Consider the following 21,262-nt stretch of genomic DNA (forward strand, 5'->3'; position numbering starts at 1 on the left):
AACCTCTACTTCTGTACTGAATCCACATTAAGTATGTCGAGGGAAAAATAGTAATTAAATATTTAAAAATACTAAAAAATTATTTTAACTAGTATCAAAAATTCATGGTCCTTACACATACGGTGCCAGGCCTCCTGTTTTGTGGCTCTATCCGAGACTACTGGTGGAGTTGCTGCAAGTGTGGTCTCTGGGGGTCTCTCGCTGATAGGAATGGCTGGTATCCCTGTGGCTGATCTACTGGTGGTGGTAGAGGTGGCGTGACATGATTCGCCAAAAGCTCCTCAATTGCTGCAATCCTAGCGACTATAGGAGCCATAAGATCTATAAGATACTGGGGAGCCTGCTGCGGCTCAGGTGGTGCCTGCTGTGGCTCAGGTTGAGCTTGCTGTGGCTCAGGTGGAGCCTGCTGTGACTCTGCCTGTCCAGCTCTCCGAGTACGAGGTCTACCACGTCCTGCCATCTCTCTGTTCATAAGAAAACAAGATTTTATGAGTCCAAATAGACATATACATAGCATATCACAATATGACTTTCACAACAATTTAGTATTCATTCAAATACTTTAAGTTTACACAAAATAGTTGTCATAAAAAAAATATCCTTAATTTTGAGATATACGCATATATCGTCCTCACTCATACTAGGGAATCCTTACGGACTCTATACATGAATCCTAAGAAACTCTATCCTAGCTCCACGACTCGACACAGGATGATTTTAAGGATACTGGAACTAGAGCTCTGATACCAACTGTGACGCCCCTGGGTTCACACAAGGCTACAGTCCAAGGGAAACCCAGAGATGTCAAACCTACCATGCACCACACCGTGCAATAACATGTTTCACCATCACAATTACTATCTCTCTAGTAGAGTCAATAACAGGTGTAGGTACAAAAGCAAGTAAAAGATAACACAAGAGTCAACTGATGAAATAATAGAGATCAGATTAATATTTCATCATCTAACATACTGAAATACAAGTCAATATCTAAAATGAATAAACTGGAACTCCTCAACCAGTCTCAAATACATAATGTCTGAAACACAGGAAATAAGGCACACAGCCTTTACAACCTCTAGAAATAAACACTCAAAATGTCTAAACAAAAGCCTACAGTGGAGCTCAAAAGTAAAATATAACTATATAGAATAGCTGAAGCTAGAGTGCCTCGCCATCAACATGCGACTCTCCGGGCTCCTGGCTCATTACCTGAAAGGGGGAGGGACAACGAGCGTCAAAGCGCTAGCGAGCAACATCACAACCAACCCCAACGAGAAATGGCTCGTTGTATACAGAAAATACAGTTATAACATATATATATAAAATCACAAAATCTTATTTAGGTAATTACAACGTGAGCATAAGTACGTGAACGAAATAATCCAAACAAGGAAACCCTCATGTATATACCATGTAGCTCAGATTGTAAATACCTATGTATAAGAGGATTTTAGTATTTAGGAAGTTACAACACGAGCATAGGTACGTCGAGCGAAATAATCCAAACAAGGAAAACCTCATGTATATACCATGTAGCTCAGATTGTTCATCTCTAAATACCAAACCCAAAATCTAATACAAGAATATTAATAGAAGAAGGCAAACTCATATCAGACTTGGTTACGGTGTCGTGTCACAACTCATATAAATATCGTGCCCAGCCAATGCAAGTATAGGTGTTAACTCTCAAGGTCTAAACTGATGTAGTGGATGTCCAACACATGGACTACATATATAAACTGTCCAACACGTGGACTGAAAGTGATAAGTGTCCAACACATGGACTACACATCATAATTGCCTAACACATGGACTAGATGAGCTATATGAACAGGTGCATATACCCTAATTTCTCACGTGTCTCGGCGCGCAAACCTAAACTCGTGTCCGCATGTCATCTCACATGTAAAGATACAAGTTATACATAAATTTCTAACACCCGTCATTCGAGGCGACTCCTCGTTCATATTTAAGCACGCAGCAACAATAATCATAAACAGATTTCAGTTAAACTAAAATAACTCAAACAGATCCAAACTGAAAAAATACAAAAGTAGAAAATTCCTCATCAGTCGACTCATTGGTCGACTTATCAGTCGACTCATGAGTCGACCAGACAAAGTGTTCGCGGGAAAAATCGTGTCTTTCTTCATTGATATCATTGCCATCTTAGTTAACAACTTTATGCGTTACAAAGATCCGGTCTTTTTATAAGATCCGGTTACAATGAAAATCAAAATACAAAAAAGAAAGATTACAATTTATTTCCTTTTATGTCGAACGAATCGCGAGCTCCTGTTTTGCGGTCACTCGCTTTGTGTGGGTTCTTTGCCTGCGCCGGGGTTATTTGCCGTGGACCACCGCGTGATCTCGATCCGGTCGGATCTACACGATATGACGGGTATTATCTCACGAAGGAAATAATAGCCGGGTGGGGTACTAATTCACCAAGGAAATAGTAGCCCAAGTGTCGAAATCGACCAAGCGAATTCTTGGCCGAGCCACCCTGGGGTGGCTCGGCCACCGAGCCACCCTAGGGTGGCTCGGCTTGGGCCGAGCCACCTTAGGGTGGTTCGGTTCGGGCCGAGTTCCCCCAGGTGCGCTGGTTTTGTCGTTTTCCGTTGTTTCCGGTTGTTTTGTCCGTTGTTCGGTTGTTTTGTTGATTTGTTGACTTGATTCCGGATTTGGCAGTAAACTCAGTCGGTGTTTGAGTTCAAATCCACTTTGTTGGAAGACCCGTCGACTCCCCGAACCACTAACGTTGTTCACATGCAGTTCGTTAGCTTTGTAGCCTCTTTAGTTCGTTTCGTTGCTTGAACGTTCGTCGATTTGTCGAATCATCGCGCCGAGCTGTGTCAAGGGACCTATAAGCAGTTTTATACGCCTACAATTACATTTTGCAAGTTTTATATACTGAGTCCAATGGGGAAATCTCAATATTAAAGTTCAAAGGGTTTTCTAAGATATTCTAATGTTTAGATATGTTAATCGAGCTAAATAAAGTTCACGGAGGTTATGTGGAAAGCTTCCAAGAGTTCAAAAGGCTAATTAACTGTAGAGTTAATCTTAGATAACCACACTAGAGTACATGCATACTTGTTCCTATATATACAGAAAAAACTTTGCTTGACCATATAATATAAAAAGAAAGGTAAATTTCATAATATCCCCTAGAGTTTGGGTCGTTATACTGCCTCTACAAACTCCATAGTGAAATGGCTACTAAATGTTTGTTAGTCATTACATATTATTTATATATTAATAAATTTTCAAGAGTTTGTTAAGATCAGGAACATAACAAATTCTTCTTAAATGTTTAGTTATAATGCTTTTTTTAATGTAGACAAACATTTTAATGTAATAATGCCAACAATTAATATGCGGGTTATATCTGGAAGAAAGTTTTTTGATATAATTGATGGGCTGAAGATAGGATTAAAAATTAGATTACAGTGAATGTAACATTAAGACAAACTAAACATATTTAATAGTGTATTTTATTGTAGATGTAGGGTTACATATTTAAAAATTAATAAATGTTGTGTTATTCAATTAGATGTATTAATTGAATATAAGGACCCTTAATATTCTTTATGATGCCTATAAAAGGAGCTAAGTTCAAACATAAAAATTCAATCTACTCTCTACAAACTACCAAAAGATGACACATTCAAACCAAATTTTCTTTGCACTTCTTTTATCATTTGTTTCGTCTATGCTTCTAAATAGTTGTGTTGATGCTAGAGAAGCCAAAACAAGCTACATTTCAGCGGGACTAATTGGAAACAACAATAATGATATCAATCATGCTATAGGCAAGAAGAGCACTAGTTCCCGTATTATTATTGGTGATGTTCGATGCTTAGTTTTTAGAATATGTGACCATAGCCATGATTGAATTATATAACATTTACTTTTAAACTCATGAGTGGAGAAACCAATATATAATTTGCATTCTAGAAGATAGAAAGCAAATTATTATATTTTATAGATTTAATTTTTTTAACCATACAATTATTTTAATAATATAAATGTTTCGTATATAGCTATTGTGATTTTGTAACTGGAATTAATCGACAACCATGCTATTTTTTCAAAAATAGAAATTGGATACTTCTACACACTAAATGTCTCATGATAAACCATTCATATCTAAATTGAATAAGGCAACTAATTGCCACATTATTTCTTAGTTTTCTAAATATTTGTAAAAAAAATAAATTTGAAGAAATATTTATATAATATGACTCATAAAACAAAAATAGTAAGGGATTTAGGTGGCATGAACTGATGAAAAAAAGACATAAGATAATATTGTAAGTTTTGAATGTAAATATTCCCAATAAAGTGAGTTTCTTCCTTTCTAACCATTTTAGATTTAAACTTACTATTCACTATCTTCTTTCCAAAAATGACTTACTTTCTACAATATATATGTTAAAGTTTTCAAGAGATTTGCCCTACAAATCTTAACTATTTTTGAATAAGTAGATCAAAACATGTATTTAGAAATATGTCAACCAGAATTAATTGGGCCTCAAAATTTATTAATTTATTCTAAATTTATTATGTAAATGTAATAAAGTAACAATAATTACTTTCTTTGTTACTTTGAGTTACTTAAATACAAAATAAAAAACGATCTTTTTTTGTCAATGAAAATAATTTTTATTTATCCACCAGGTTTTTGCAATTTGCATACATGAAGATACTCAAAATAGAACCAGAGAGTGCATACTACTCTCATTTGTAGTGAAAAACTTCTAGTTCAAATCTCTATTCATCTCATTATAATTATCTGTGAATACATGGTTTAGGGCAATTATACAAACATCAATTTTAAGGACCCGATTAGTGCCTCACGATCTGTAGCTTTTCCTACAAAATGTCTTTGAATTCTTTCATTTTAGATGGAATATTGTGACACCCTTGATTTCACACAAGGCTGCAGTCCAAGTTGAAACCAAGAAGGTCAAACCTGCCTTGCACCCAAACCATGCAAAAATACGTTTCACCATCACAATAATATATCTCTAGTAAAATCAAATAACAAGTGTTGGTACTAAATAGGCAAATAAAGATAATGATGCAATGAACATGATAAAGGATATAGATAGCCAAATAATCATGCTTTAACTGAATAAAATGATTATCTAAAATAAGTATGAAATATCTTAATACATAGAGTCAAATGAAATAGTACTGAGGTGCTGAGCCTTTACGAAATGAAATACAACTCTAAATTATTCGCGGGAAAAATTGTTGTTTTCATTGAAGTCATTGCTTTCTCAAGTAACAGTTTTTCTGTTACAAAAGATCCGGTCTTTTTATAAGATCCGGTTACAACAAAATCAAAGAAAAAAAAAGAAGATTACAACTTTCATTCTTTTTGGAACAAATCGCAAGATCCTGTTTTGCGGTCTCTTGCTTGTGTGGGTTCTTCGCCTGCGCCGGGGTTAATCCGTGGACCACCGCGCGATCTTGATCTGGTCAGATCTACACGGTATGATGGGTGTTATTTCACGAAGGAAAATAACAGCCGGGGGTACTATTTCACCAAGGAAATAATAGCCCTAAGTAATCGAAATCGACCAAGCGAAATCGATACTCTTCTCGGGATCAAAAATCAAGTTTTGATCCGGAGGATGACCGTGTAGATCTCAGATCTGATCTCTCTCGAACTCCTGCCTTGTTTGACATGGATGATCACCAAGAACCAGATCTAGAATGTCCAAGTCTTCAAAGCTCTAAGATTCCGAGGTTGAGTTCTCAATCCAGCAGAGTTTCGCCTCAAAAAATCCAACCTCCCCAACAATGAGCCACCAAGCCTATTTATAGGCATTTAGAACCAGATCTAGGATCAGATCTGGGCCCAGATCTGGGCTTAGCCTAGGTGGCTCGGCCACCGAGTCACCAAGAGGTGGCTCGGCCATGGCCGAGCCACCCCTAGGTGGCTCGGTGAGCTACCTGAGTGGCTCAGTTTTTGGCCGAGCCCTCCAGGTGTTTGCCGTTTTGTCTCGGCCACCGAGCCACCAGGAGGTGGCTCGGCCATGGCCGAGCCACCCCTAGGTGGCTCGGTGAGCTACCTGAGTGGCTCAGTTTTTGGCCGAGCCCTCCAGGTGTTTGCCGTTTTGTCGTTTTCTGGTTTCGCGGTTTATCTGAACTATGATCTGCTGATCTGGACTCTGATTTGGCAGTCTGGATCCTGATTTGGCAGTAAATCCGCTTTGGTGTTTAACCTCGTCGCCTCGTTAATCTGCTTCGTCGCATGTCACTTGACTCAGATGTTGTAGTCTAACAATCATGCTTGGATATATCGCCCGATGGTTCGTTGGTTTGTCGAATCATCGTGTCGAGCTGTGTTAAGGGACCTATAAGCAGTTTTATACGCCTACAGATACCCCCTCCAAAGTGTTTCAGCCTCATTCTTTTATAGAAGAGTCTGGAATACTTTGGATATGATTGTCCTAACCTTCAATCGGTGTCACGGGACTTTGGAATGGCTTCTATTCTTGATTCTTTCAATCCTCCAGGGTATTCGGTGCTTTGTCGAATGTCTGCAAGGTTTCCTGTACTGCATTTATTGTCTGACCATTTGTTGGAATTTTTAACTTGAAGTCAATTCCTGATTTTCTGATCTTTAGCTCATGCTTGTTGTTTCAACATAGAACTGACCATCGATTGTTGGCTATGAGTCTTCATTCGCAACATGTTGTCCGGCGTATGACACAGTTTATACTCGTACGTCTACTGGAGTTCTGAGAAGCAGTTTATACTCTTATACTTTTCGGAGTGTTGTTGAGTTATCCTTAAGAATATACTCTTATACTTTTCGGAGTGTTGTTGAGTTATCCTTAAGAATATTTTTTAGAAAAATACTCTCCAGAAACTTCTCAACAAAAATAGGGAATAGTTTATACTCGTATACCTTATTGGAGTACTAAGAAGCAGTTTATACTCGTATATGTTCGCGGGAAAAATCGTAGCTTTCTTTATTGAATTCATTGTGCTCTTTGGCAACTGTTAGCTTGATTCCACACACGAGTGGATGTATTCCATTGCTTGCGTGCGGTTCGTTAACCTCGTCGCCTCGTTAATCCACTTCGTTGCGTGTCACTTGGCTTCGGCGTTGTGGACTGACGCTCGTGTTTGGATATGTCGCCCGATGGTTCGTTGGTTTGTTGAATCACCGTGCCGCCTCGTTTTTTTATAGAAGAGTCTGGAATGCTTTGGATATGACTGCCCCAACCTTCAATCGGTATGACGGGACTTCGGAATGGCTTCTGTTCTTGATTCCTTCAATCCTTCAGGCTATTCGGTGCTTTGTCGAATGTCTGTAAGGGTTCCGGTGCTGCATTTATTGTCTGACCATTGTTGGAACTTTGAACTTAAAGTCGATTCCTGATTTTCTGATCTTTAGCTCGTGTTTGTTGGTTCAACATAGAACTGACCCTCGATTGTTGGCGTTGAGTCATATTGGAGTATTGATTCTTTCGTTGCAACGCATTAATCGGCGTTGACCTAGGGTTATGCGTTGACCGGCGTTGACCCTAGGGTTTCGAACGTCGTACGTTGACTTCTTGATCGCAACACGTTGATCGGCGTTGACCTAGGGTTATGCGTTGACCGGCGTTGACCCTAGGATTTCGATCGTCGTACGTTGACTTTTTGATCACAACGCGTTGACTGGTGTTGACCTAGGGTTACGCGTTGACCGGCGTTGACCCTAGGGTTTCAAACGTCCTACGTTGACTTTCATTGCCACACGTTAACCTTGGCGTTGACCTAGGGTTACGCGTTGACCGGCGTTGACCCTAGGGTTTCGAACGTCGTAGGATGCTCAAGTCACGAGACCAACTCATAAAGTTGATGCGTCAATGACTCGTATTTATAGAATTTTTGACAAATTCTCAGCCATCAACGGGTTTGATAAGCCTTTACCGACTACCGTTTGAGTCGGGCTAGCATGCAGATTGTCTAAATCCGTTCCGCATGTGACGTTGTGCTAAAAGAGTTAACCCTTTTAGTGCTACGATATTGAATACGTAGACTTCGTCTTTCTCTTGTGAAAAGACTAAACAACAACGTGTATCAGACGTTGACTTAGGATTTTTGGCAAATCCTAAGCCCTCAATGGATTTGACATGCTTTTAACGATTACCGTTTGAATCGGGCTTACATGCAGATTGTTTTAAGTCCGTTCCGCATGTGACATTATGCTAAAGGAATGAACTTCCTTAGACTTGATGCTACGACTTCGAATACGTGGACTTCGCCATTGTTACAGGAATAGGCTACCCGGCAACGTGTATTAGACGCTGACTTATCCCTACTTAGGCTTCAGGATAGAATACCCCAGAATCGAACTCTGGTGTCTTCTTCTTCGGAGAAAGACTAAACCGGCAGCGCGTGTTAGGCACAGAGTTATCCCTACTTAGGCTTCGGGATAGAATACCCCAGAATCGAACTCTGGTGTCTTTTTCTATGGAAAAAGGCTAAACCGGCGACGCGTGTTAGGCGTCGGCATATCCCTTCTTAGGATTCAGGATGAAATTCCCCATGCGTGTAAGGCATGGATTTTGGTGTTATTAATAACGACCTGCCACAATGTTGAATATATGGACAGGTGTTCTTTTTAACGGTTAAGAACTAACCGGCAGCGTGGGTTAAGCGCAGACTTATCCTTGCTTATGTTTCAGGATAGAATACCCCAGAATCGAACTCTGGTGTCTTTTCTTCGGAGAAAGACTAAACCTGCAGCGCGTGTTAGGCGCAGACTTATCTCTGCTTAGGATTCGGGATAAAGTTCCTCGTACCTGTGAGGTACAGATTTTGGGAGTTGAATAAGGTGGTGTCTTCTCTTGGGGTAAAGACGAACCCGAAATGGGAGAGGAAGAATTTTATATTCTATCTCCCGACACTGAGGAAGAAGAATTTTATATTCTATCTTCAGCTGGAAAGGAGACTCGAGGTGGGATCTCCACCCCCAGAATCCGGAAAGGTGAAACTAAGAGTGGGATCTCCACTCCGAGAATCGAAAAGATTCAGATAACCCTAACTGTCGGAAGGTTTGAATACCGAACTAAAGATGAATTTCTCATTTATCGAGAGTGAATTGTTGTTTTGGTCCTAACTGTAGGAAGGTTTGACCAAGCAGGAGTTTGAGATGACCCTAACCGTAGGAAGGTTTGATAGTTTGAGATGACCCTAACCGTAGGAAGGTTTGATCACTCGATTTGAAAGTGGACCTCTCGTTCATTGGAGGAATCGAGAGGGGATTTTGATTGTGGTCCTAACAGTAGGAAGGTTTGACCGAACGGACAGGGAGTAGAATACAAGTAGCAGTAGAAATACTGGTTTCTACTGGCCACTCGATGAAGGGTTTTGACGTTAAGTAATCAGGACTTAACACGTCAAGCTTTAGAAATTGCCATGAATTGGCGGACAAAAAATTTAGTGGACCCACCATCAATTGACTTGATCAGTGGGGGATTTTTGTGAGGAAAGATTAATCTGTCAAAAGGATCGAATCTCGTCTCAACAAGATAACTCATGCGAATTAGTGAATTTGATAACAATAATGGAAAATATTCCGACATTTAGAGTTTAAATGTGGATGTTTTACTTATCACTTTTATAGTGATTAGGTTACCCCTAAGAATATCACCCGTGGTATTCTTTCGGGAACTTCCCGATACATGAATAATCCACCCCCAGCTTCCCTTGTGGAACTGGGTCCGACATTGTACTCAGTTACATGACCGGGTTATCCTTAAGAATACAAAAAATTCTCCAGGAACATCCCGTGAAAGAAATGAAACAGTTTACACTCATATACATGTTGGAGTATCAGGGAGCAGTTTAACCTCTTGTACCGGTCGGAGGATTGAGAAGCAGTTTATACTCTTATACTTGTCGGAGTCTTGGAAGAAGCAGTTTATACTCTTATACTTGTCGGAGTGTAGAAAGGAGCAGTTTAACCTCATGCACCTGTTGGAGGATTGAGAAACAGTTTATACTCGTATACTCTTTGGAGTCTTGCCGTTCTCATTTGGCTTATTTTAGCGTTATGACGCCGGCTTCGACCAAGGTCTGAATACTATTCTTGAGAGTAAAGCAATCCTTGGTGGGATGAAGGACCCTCCTGTGGTATGCACAGTACTTTGGATCCGTCGTGTTGTCAGCTTCCTCCTGATTTGTGACAGGTGGTAGCTTGATCTTGTTATTTTCAAGGAGGGATTCGAAGATGGCTGGAACGTCTTCGTCCTTGAAAGAGTATTCTTTTTGGAGTCTCGGACTCAAAGTCTTTTGCTGCCTTCGGGATTGCTGTTGTGACGTTTGATTAGCACTACCAGTAGCTGCAGGTGCTTTGCCCTTACCACGAGAGGCAAAGTTTAAGTTCAGAGGATTAGCCGTCAGTAGGTTCCTCTTGGCCTTCTTCCTTCGGAGGAAGCGTTTAGCTTGTTCACCGTGTACCTTCAAGTCTTTCCAAGTGTTAGACGGTGCCGTTCCCATTGCCTCCAACACGTCCAATGCGAGGTTGTCGTGGCAAGTCTGGAGAATAAACTCCTCAGTGATCGGGTCCCGACAGTTCATCGCCTTGTTCCGGAACCTTTTTACGAAGGTGTCAACCAATTCTCCGTCTTTTTGTTTCTCATCATGCTTCCGAGCTTGAGACGGCGATACCAATCGAAGGTGGCTCCACGAAGAGCGCCAACGAAGGACCATACCATTAGAGGCTCATTACCAGAGATAACCCCCAGGTGCGATTTGAAGTAAATCAAATGCTGAGCGGGTGAACCCTTCCCATCAAACGGCGTGAAGTTGATTAGACTGAACTTCGCCGGATAAGGGATTGATTCCCATTCTCTTGGGTAGGGACAAGGAATGCCCGTCTTCTTCATCTCTTGAGCAGAAATTTCACCTGTGTTTTTGCTAGCATTCTCGTTACCACCCCCTGCATTGACGGGAGGATTATTGGCGTTATGGGTTTCATTCGCACCTGTGTCCTCATCTTCCAGATTAACCTGGTTACGACGACTTGGCTCGCCTTGTTGGTTCGTCAATACTTGGATTTGTTGGTCATGCATTACTCTCATGTTCTGCATGGCCATCTGCATTTCGAATCTGAAGCTCTCCTGTTGTTTAGCCATGGCTTCTTCGAGCATCTTGGCCACTTGTTCCGCACTTATCATAAATGATTCGCGGGGTTGTCCTTCACTCGATACTGTATTATCTGATGTGACAGCAGAGCAGGCATCCGATTCTTCATCTTCTGAAGGTAATCTTGTCCGAATCCTACCATAAGTTCCTCGTATGATAGCTCCAGACTGCAGACGGGTTACACGTCGGGGTATTTCCAGAATTGACTCAGGACTATCCCGCGTCGATGTCCTTTTGCTTGTCATATTGGTGGTGACCCTCGGGAATTCTCCGTCTTCAACTACCGTTCTTCTTTGTTAGAAACGCCTAGTCGTTGGTTTTGGCGTTTCGGTACTAAGCCTTTCGAAGACCGAAACTCTTTCGGGGACCGTCTTGATGCAGTTGCACTCAGACAATACTGCCCGAATGAGTTTGGAACAGGGGCATTGGGTCTCTAGTCCTCGATGACTCCTTTTCCTGGTTTTACTCGTACCCGCAGCACGATAGTACAACTCGTCTGCTTGACAGTCGGAATAACCTATCGTGTGTGGGCTCGACTTCTCAGGTATAACGTTATCATCATCAGACGATAATGTTTCCATCTGAGGATGAACTATCTTCTTTAGGTTTTCAAAAGTCACGCGCCTTGAAACATGCCTTTGCGGGCGTGAGTTCTCAGCAGGCTCCTGGACTTCGATGCGCAAATTGGTGCGCGCAGCTGCCTTGAGCTCCTTGTCATGTTGGAGGTGACAGCGACCCCCAGCATGTTGAGTCATTCGGGGCTTCTTCATCGGGCCCAAACGACCTTGAATAGGAGCTTTGCATCTCTCATCGTGAATTAGACCAAGGCGCTCTAAAATTGGCTTCTTTCTTCGGGATGATTCTGCATGATCTCCCGGAGTAGCTATGGGAATTCTCGGCGACTTAGCTTGGTTCGCCGGAGGTTGAACTTTGGTTGGAGGCTGCAAAGGTTTCTCCTTAGCCTGAATCGCCGCTTCAGACTTTGACCTCCAGGCTTGGCGGGTTGGTGGCGGCTTCTTCGCCACCTCTTTCTGCAATCTCCTGCGAGCTTCCTGGACTTGAGCCCGCGCTTGCGCTGACAGTGCGTGGCACTTGCGAATGCGCTCTTTGAGTGTCGAATGATTCCGTCTGACACGGACTCATTCGTTCGTTGGCGGCTTAGAAGAGCTGCCATTCATCGGTGGGTGAGGCTGTTTGCCTCTCCTGTTCTTCAGATCCGCGTTGTAGCGGATTCCATCCGTGGACTCCATTGCTTTCGCGAGTTGCCGCGCCAAGCGTTGACGTCGCCTCTGGAGGGCTCTCTTCGAGAGAGTCACAACGCCCTCAATGGTGGAGGCGTCGGTGAGAACAAGGTTGACCTGGTTGGAGGTCGGCGGAACTTTACCCGACGCAACTTTGATGTCAATTGGGGTGAGAGCTTTGTTGGCGTTTTGTACTTCTTCGTACCAACGAACTTTTCTCCTGGAGGAGAGCTTCTTGGACTTGCGGGGGGAAGTGGATCCAGACGAGGATGAAAGATACTCCTCGAACTTAGCCTGGTCGAATTCATACTCAACCTCCTCCTCGACCGGGATTGAAATCCGCGGCTGCGATGCGACGATCTCGGTAGAGAGATCGTTGGCTCCCACTGTGGTCGCCAGATTGTTCGCGGGAAAAATCGTAGCTTTCTTCATTGAATTCATTGTGCTCTTTGGCAACTGTTAGCTTGATTCCGCACGCGAGTGGATGTATTCCATTGCTTGCGTGCGGTTTGTTAACCTCGTCACCTCTTTAATCCGCTTCGTTGCGTGTCACTTGGCTTCGGCGTTGTGGACTGATGCTCGTGTTTGGATATGTCGCCCAATGGTTCGTTGGTTTGTTGAATCACCGTGCTGAGCTGTGTTAAGGGACCTATAAGCAGTTTTATACGCCTACAGTATACTTTTCAGAGTATTGTTGAGTTATCCTTAAGAATATTTTTAGAAAAATATTCTCCAGAAATTTCTCAACAAAATAGGGAATAGTTTATACTCATATGCCTTATTGGAGTAGAGAGGCTAACACATCCGTAGGAGGTAACTCATTTCCATTGGTCGTAATCTATTTATTCTTCTTTCGCATTTATATTTTCTTGTGTCAGATTTTCCGACCGATGATTTCGACGAGGAAGGTTTGCTTGTGGACACTCCTATGCTCCACTTCATGTATGGCTCTCCTCAGATTGATGACCAATTGCCTGAAGATATGTTTCCTGAGTCTACACTCCCCAAGAATCCCGAGGATGGTCCTTTTGAAGGTGCGTGCCTCTTCTCAGGTTAATTATAGGACTAGCCATTTTTTTTGACTAATGCAGCTATAATGTGATGAATTTGAGAATTCCGTTTTGTTTTTGACAGAAGCTTTTGTCGAGACTGATCCTGTTGAGCCGGCTATGAGACCAACTACATCAGCTGATACATTAACAGCGATCACACCTCCACTACCCCCAGTGACTCAAGGGGAAAAAGGTATAAATTAAGCAACTGAGAAATGTCATTTATTTCCTCATCAAGGCTTTTGACCGATTTCCCCCTTTTTGTGTAGGGCTTTCTTCTCGGCTTTATGTCCTCGTGAATGAGTTGTTATCAGACAACGATCCTGAGAAGATCGTCATCTGTATAGAAGTCCATTCCTTCTTCTCCTTCGTGAATACTATGATTGGCAAGCTCTTCCACGGCGGACTTTTTCTTTACCAATTTAAGCCTTTCCTTGATCCCAGAATAAATTCAATAAGGGATGCAGGATATCCGGATCTGGCGAGGGCTATGATTGATGAGCTTGATTGCTTGGAGCACGAGCTTCAGATGTTACGTGAGCTCCAGGATGCAGGTGCCTCTTCATTCATTGATGCCAATTTGGATACTCGCTTACAGACATGGCGCGATACTCGAGTTTTGGCTAAGCTGGAGATTCAGGTGCAGCGAGATCGGGTAGACCGAGTTGAGGCCAACCTTGCTATTAGATCCTCTTCACTTGACGATCTTGACCTTTCTATTGCCTCTTGCGAGACCAAGATAGAATAGTTCAGAAGAGGACTTCGTGAAGAAGAGGAGACTTTGAGTATCCTTCGGATGACGAAGGTACAGGATCAGCAAGCCCACACTATCTTATCTGAGGAGTTGAAATCTTTGAAGCAGAAGCTGGTCAAGACGGAGGAGATTGCTGTGAAGACTTTAGCCACTACTGAAGAATCCATCAGAGCTGAATTGCAGGATGAGCTTAGGCATGCTTATGACGAGAAGCTGTCTAAGTTTAGTCCGCAGATTCTTAGCCATGGGCTTGATGTATGATTTGATTTACTGAATATTTTGACTTTTGATCCTCTTAGTGGAAATGGTTTTATCTTTATCTTTATTGTGATTCCTCATTCTGTTTGGAATGATTGACCATAATACTCACAGGATTTTTAGCAAACCCTCAGCCCTCAACGGATTTGATTAGCTTTTACCGATTACCGTTTGAATCGGGCTAGCATGCGGATTGTCTAAATTCGTTCCGCATGTAACGTTGTGCTAAGAGAGTGAATTCTCTGAGACTTTGTGCTATGATGTTGAATACATAGGCTTTACCATTTGTTACGGGAATAGGCTACCCGGCGATACGTGTTAGGTGTTGACTTTAGGATTTTTGGCTAACCCCCAGCCTTCAACGGATTTGATTAGCCTTTACCGACTACCATTTGAGTCGGGCTAGTATACGGATTGTCTAAATCCATTCCGCATGTGACGTTAAGCTAAAAGAGTTAACCCTATTAGTGCTACGATATTGAATACGTAGACTTCGTCTTTCTCCTGTGAAAAGACTAAACAGCAACGTGTATCAGACGTTGACTTAAGATTTTTGGTAAATCCTCAGCCCTCAACGGATTTGACGCGCTCTTACCGATTACCGTTTGAATCGGGCTTACATGCGGATTGTTTTAAGTCCGTTCCGCATGTGACGTTGTGCTAAAGGATTGAATTCCCTTAGACTTGATGCTACGATATTGAATACGTAGACTTTGTCTTTGTCACAAGAATAGACTACCCGGCAACGCATGTTAGACGCTGACTTATCCTTAATTAGGATTCAGGATGAAAGTCCCCATGCGTGTAAGGCATGGATTTTGGTGTTATTAATAACAACCTGCCATAATGTTGAATATGTGGACGGGTGTTCTTTTCAACGGTTAAGAACTAACAGGCAGCGCGGGTTAGGCGCAGACTTATCCCTGCTTAGGTTTTAGGATAGAATACCCCAGAATCGAACTCTGGTGTCTTTTTCTATGGAGAAAGACTAAACCGGCAGCGCGTGTTAGGTGCAGACTTATCCCTGCTTAGGATTCGGGATAAACTTCCTCGTGCGTATGACGCACGGATTCTAGAAGTTTGAAAAAGTGGCGTCTTCTCTTGGGACAAAGATGAACCCGATACGGGAGAGGAAGAATTTTATATTCTATCTCCCAAAGCTAAAGAGGGAGAATTTTATATTCTATCTCCAGTTGGAAAGGAGACTCGAGATGGGATCTCCACCCCCAGAATCCTGAAAGGTGAAACTAAGAGTGGGATCTCCACTCCGAGTATCGAAAAGATTCGGGTAACCCTAACTGTCAGAAGGTTTGATTACCGAACTAAAGATGAATTTCTCATTTATCGAGAATGAATTGTGATTTTGGTCCTAACTGTAGGAAGGTTTGACCAAGCGGGAGTTTGAGATGACCCTAACTGTAGGAAGGTTTGATCATTCGATTTGAAAGTGGACCTCGCGTTCATTGGAGGAATCGAAAGGGGATTTTGGTTTTGGCCCTAACTTTTATAGGTTTGACCTGAAAGCAAAGGGAGTAAAATACAAGTAGCAGTAGAAATACTGGTTTGTACTAGCCACTCGATGGTGGATTTTGATGTTAAGTGATCGGGACTTAACATGTCAAGCTTTGAAAATTGCCATGAATTGGCGGATAGAAATTTTAGTGGACCCACCGTCAATTGACTTGATCAGTGGGGGATTTTGTGTTTATCACTTTGTTTGTAATGATCGGGTTATCCCTAAGAAAATTACATGTAGTATTTTTTCGGGAACTTCTTGGTATATGAATCATCCACCCCCAGCTTCTTCGTGAAACTGGGTTTATCATTGCATTTGGTTACATGATCGGGTTATCCTTAAGAATATCACATATAAAAATTCTCCAGGAACTTCCCGTGAATGAAACAGTTTAGACTCATATACATGTTGGAGTATCAGGGAGCAGTTTAACCTCTTATACCGGTCGGAGGATTGAGAAGCAGTTTATACTCTTATACTTGTCGGAGTTTTAAGAAGCAGTTTATACTCTTATACTTGTCGGAGTCTTGCCGTTCTCAACTAGCTTACCCTAGCGTTATGACGCCGGATTAAACCAAGGTCTGGATGCTATTCTTTAAAGTAAAACAGGCCTTGGTGGGATGAAGGATCCTTTTATGGTACGCGCAGTACTTCGGATCCGCAGTATCATCAGCTTCCTCCTAATTTGTGATCGGTGGTAGCTTGATCTTGTTATTTTCAAGGAGGGATTCGAAGATGGCTGGAACATCTTCGTCCTTGAAGGAGTACTCTTTTTGGAGCCTCTCACGAAGTCTTTTGCTATCTTTGGGATCGCTATTGCGACGTCTGATTAACAGCTGCTGCAGGTGCCTTGCCCTTACCACGAGAGGCGAAGTTTGAGTTGAGCGGATTAACTGTCGGTCGGCTCCTCTTGGCCTTCTTCCTTCGGAGGAAGCGTTCGGCTTGTTCACCGCGCACCTTCAAGTCTTTCCAAGTGTTGGACGGTGCTGTCCCCATTGCTTCTAACACGTCCAATGCGAGGTTGTTGTGGAAAGTCTGGAGAATGAACTCCTCAGTGATCGGGTCCCGACAGTTCATCGCCTTGTTCCGGAACCTTTTGACGAAGGTATCAACTAATTTCCCGTCTTTCTGTTTCTAGTCAAGCAACGACCCGATGGATATCTCGGTGTCGTCGTCAAAGAAGTTGGTGAGGAATTTAGTCTCCATGTCATCACAGCTATTCACACTTCCTGTCTTGAGGCGGCGATACCAATCGAAGGTGGCTCTACGAAGAGTGCCAACGAAGGACCGTACCATTAGAGGCTCATTACCAGAGATAACCCCTAGGTGTGATTTGAAGTAAATCAAATGTTGAGTGGGTGAACCCTTCCCATCAAACGGCGTGAAGTTAATTAGATTGAACTTCGCCGGATACGGGATTGATTCCCATTCTCTTGGGTATGGACAAGGAATGTCCGTCTTCTTCATCTCTTGAGCGGAAATCAACGTATTGATTTTACACTTGAGGTTTTTAATCTTCAAACTTTCACCCGTATTTTCGTTAGCATTCTCGTTACCACACCCTGCATTGACGGGAGGAATATTGGCATTATGAACTTCATCCGCATGTGTGTCCTCATCTTCCTGATTAACCTGGTTACGACGACTTGGTTCACCTTGCTGGTTTGTCAGTGCTTGGATTTGTCGGTCATGCATTTCTCTCATATTCTGCATGGCCATCTGCATTTCGAACCTGAAGCTCTCCTGTTGTTTAGCCATGGCTTCTTCGAGCATCTTGGCCACTTGTTCCGCGCTTACCATAAATGACTCACGGGGTTGTCTCTCGCTGGATACTGTATTATCTGATGCGACCGCAGAGCAGCCATCCGATTCTTCATCTTCTGAAGGTAATCTTGTCCGAATCCTACCATATGTGGCTCGTATGATGGCTCCAGACTATAGACGGGTTACACGCCGGGGTATTTCCGGAATCGACTCGGGATTATCCTATGTCGATGTCCTTTTGCTGGTCATATTAGTGGTAACCCTTGGGAATTCTCCATCTTCAACTACCGTTCTTCTTTGTCGGAAACGCCTAGGCCTTGGTTTTGGCATTTCGGTACTGAGTCTTTCGAAAACCGAAATCCTTTCGGGGACTGTCTTGATGCAGTTGCACTCAGACAATACTGCCCGAATGAGTTTAGAACAGGGGCATTGAGTTTCTAGTTCTCGAGGACTCCTTTTCCTAGTTTTACTCGTACCCCCAACACGATAATATAACTCGTCGGCTTGAAGGTCGGAATAACCTATCGTGTATTGGCACGACTTCTCAGGTATAACGTTATCGTCATCAGACGACAATGTTTCCTTCTGAGGGCGAACTGCCTTCTTTGGGCTTTCAAGAGTCACGCGCCTCGAAACATGCCTTTTTGGGTGTGAGTTCTCAGCGGGCTCCTGGACTTCAATGCGCAAATTAGTGCGCATGGCTGCCATGAACTCCTTGTCATGTTGAGGGTGACGGCGACTCCCAGCATGTTGAGTCGTTCGGGGCTTCTTTATCGAGCCCAAACGTTCTTGAACTGGAGCTTTGCATCGCTCATCGGGAAGTGGTCCGAGCCGCTCCAAAACTGACCTCCTTCTTCGGGATGGTCTTGCGGGATCTCTCGGAGCAGTTATGGGAATTATCGGCGATTTAGGTTGGTTCGCCAGAGGTTGAACTTTTGTTGAAGGCTGCAATGATTGTTCCTTAGCCTGAATCGCCGCTTCAGACTTCGGCCTCCATACTTGGCGGATTGGTGGCGGCTTCTTGGCCACTTCCTTCTGCAGTCTTCTGCGGGCTTCTTGGACCAAAGCCCGTGCCTGCGCTGACAGTGCGCGGCGCTTGCGAATGCGCTCCTCAAGTGTTGAACGATTCCGTTTGACACGGATCCATTCATTCGTTGGCGGCTTGGAGGAGCTACCGTTCATTGTTTGTTGAGGCTGTTTGCCTCTCTTGTTCTTCAGATCCGCGTTATAGCGGATTCCGTCAGTTGACTCTATTGCCTTTGCAAGTTGCCGCACCAGGTGTTGACGTCGCCTCTGGCGGGCTCTCTTTATGAGAGTCACCACGCCCTCAGCGGTGGAGGAATTGGTGAGAACGGATTTGACCTGGTTAGAGGTCGGCAGAGCTTTACCCGACGTGACTTTGGTGTCAATTGGGGTGAGATCTTCGTTGGCATTCTGGACTTCTTCGTACCAATGGACTTTTCTCCTGGAGGAGAACTTTTTGGACTTGCAGGGGGAGGTGGATCCGGACGAGGATGACAGATACTCCTCGAACTTTTGTTTGTCGAATTCATACTCAACCTCCTCCTCGACCGTGATCACAATCCGCGGCTGTGACGTATCGATCTCGGTAGCGAGATCGGTTGCTCCCACTATGGTCGCCAGATTGTTCGCGGGAAAAATTGTTGTTTTCATTGAAGTCATTGCTTTCTCATGTAACATTTTTTCGGTTACAAAAGATCCGGTTTTTTTATAAGATCCGGTTACAACAAAATCAAAGAAAAAGAAGAAGATTACAACTTTCCTTCTTTTCGGAACAAATCGTAAGATCCTGTTTTGCGGTCTCTTGCTTGTGTGGGTTCTTCGCCTACGTCGGGGTTAATCCTTGGACCACCACGCGATCTTGATCTGGTCGGATCTACACGGTATGACGGGTGTTATTTCATGAAGGAAAATAACAGTCAGGGGTACTATTTCACCAAAGAAATAATAGCCCTAAGTAATCGAAATCGACCAAGCGAAATCGATACTCTTCTCGGGATCAAAAACCAAGTTTTGATCCGGAGGATGACCGTGTAGATCTCAGATCTGATCTCTCTCGAACTCCTTCCTTGTTTGACGTGGATGATCGCCAAGAACCAGATCTAGAATGTCCAAGTCTTCAAAGCTCTAAGATTCTGAGGTTGAGTTCTCAATCCAGCAGAGTTTCACCTGAAAAAAATCCAACCTCCCCAACAATGAGCCACCAAGCCTATTTATAGGAATTTAGAACCAGATCTGGGCTCAGATCTGGGCCCAGATCTGGGCTTGGCCCAGGTGGCTCGGCCACCTAGGTGGCTCGGCCACCGAGCCCCCTCTAGGTGGCTCGGGTTTGGCCGAGCCATACCTCCTGGTGGCTCGGCCATGGCCGAGCCACCCCTAGGTGGCTCGGTGAGCCCCCTAGGTGGCTCGGTGAGCCACCTAGGTGGCTCGGCTTTGGCCGAGCCACCTGAGTGGCTCGGTTTTTGGCCGAGCCCTCCAGGTGTTTGCCGTTTTATCGTTTTCCGATTTCACGGTTTATCCGAACTCTGATTTACTGATCTGAACTCTGATTTGACAGTCCGGATCCTTATTTGGCAGTAAATCCGCTTCGGTGTTTATCCTCGTCGCCTCGTTAATCTGCTTCGTCGCATGTCACTTGACTCAGATGTTATGGTCTAACGATCATGCTTGGATATATCGCCCGATAGTTCGTTGGTTTGTCTAATCATCGTGTCGAGCTGTGTTAAGGGATCTATAAGCAGTTTTATACGCCTACATAAATATCTAGAAAATAAATAATAACTACTGTGGAGCATAAATAAATGCTAAATAAATAATGATCGAATCTAATCTGCATCTCCATTAACCTGTCACTCTCCATGCACCTGACTCGCTGCCTGAAAGGAGGGCAAACAATATGCGTCAAAGCACTAGCGAGATTATCTCCACTGCTCCAAGATGGAGGGGGTTTGAAGTACATAAGAAAACACAAGTTAGTACATATAATATAGACATATAAAACACTATTCTAGACTAAACGGAAATTGATATTTAGAAATCCACAATACAAGAATTAGTACGTCAAGCAAAATAATCTAAAGAAGAAAACCCTCATTTATATACTATGTCTCAAATTATGAATCGCTAAATACCAACTCTAAATCCTATGAATAAAATAGTACATAAAACAAGTACAACTCCAAACCGTAATAATACAAGTCACGTAGGGAAAAAGGAAGCTCGCATGAAATGTGTCATGTAATACAACCTCAATATCATACCCTACTTTAAGGTAACTAACATGGGAGCATGAATGCAAACTGTATAATTCTCTATCAGGAATATTATAATACACATGGGTGAAGTCTACCACGGTCTCATTGCAGTATACTAACTAACACTCCCTAAGTGTACTCCCCAGCGATTTTGTTACGGAGTACAAACTATCCCACTCAGTAATGATGCACAATGGAGTGTAGTCTACAGCGGTCTCATTGCAACATACCAACTA

The sequence above is a fragment of the Asparagus officinalis genome, chromosome 3 (genome assembly GCF_001876935.1).
Source record: "Asparagus officinalis chromosome 3, Aspof.V1, whole genome shotgun sequence".
NCBI classification, from domain to species: Eukaryota; Viridiplantae; Streptophyta; class Magnoliopsida; order Asparagales; family Asparagaceae; genus Asparagus; species Asparagus officinalis.